Here is a 373-nt window from a genome sequence, read left to right as displayed (position 1 = left end):
GCAACTGTTGTTTTGCAGAAAGATTCTGGCACGCTTTATACTGAGTGTGTATTGGACGACCTTTAAAATATTTTGGACCTCACGAACTCAACATCTGCTCCATTTCAGAATTGCTGAATAGTACAATTTATCTCAAATTGTTGATTTTATCTTGCACAAACAGACATCCTTTCCAGTAAATTCTGGCTCCATTTGCGCTTTGCACGCAAATGGAAGGAAAGAATTCGGTCAGGTTGACCTAGTGCGAAGCCAAAGTCTCCCCGGAAAACAACTCCTTTAAATAGTATTTCCGCTCTTACAAGATCAGATCTAGTTGCCACTTTCTGGTTCTGTTCTAGAGGTGTCCCTCTGTCATCCAGAAGTGGTAGCAGTC

Source organism: Poecilia latipinna, unplaced genomic scaffold, assembly GCF_001443285.1.
Source record: "Poecilia latipinna isolate Pla-1442-1.1 unplaced genomic scaffold, P_latipinna-1.0 Scaffold3666, whole genome shotgun sequence".
In the NCBI taxonomy this organism is placed as follows: Eukaryota; Metazoa; Chordata; class Actinopteri; order Cyprinodontiformes; family Poeciliidae; genus Poecilia; species Poecilia latipinna.
The sequence above is the reverse complement of the archived record's forward strand: the minus strand, read 5'-3'. Positions refer to the sequence as shown.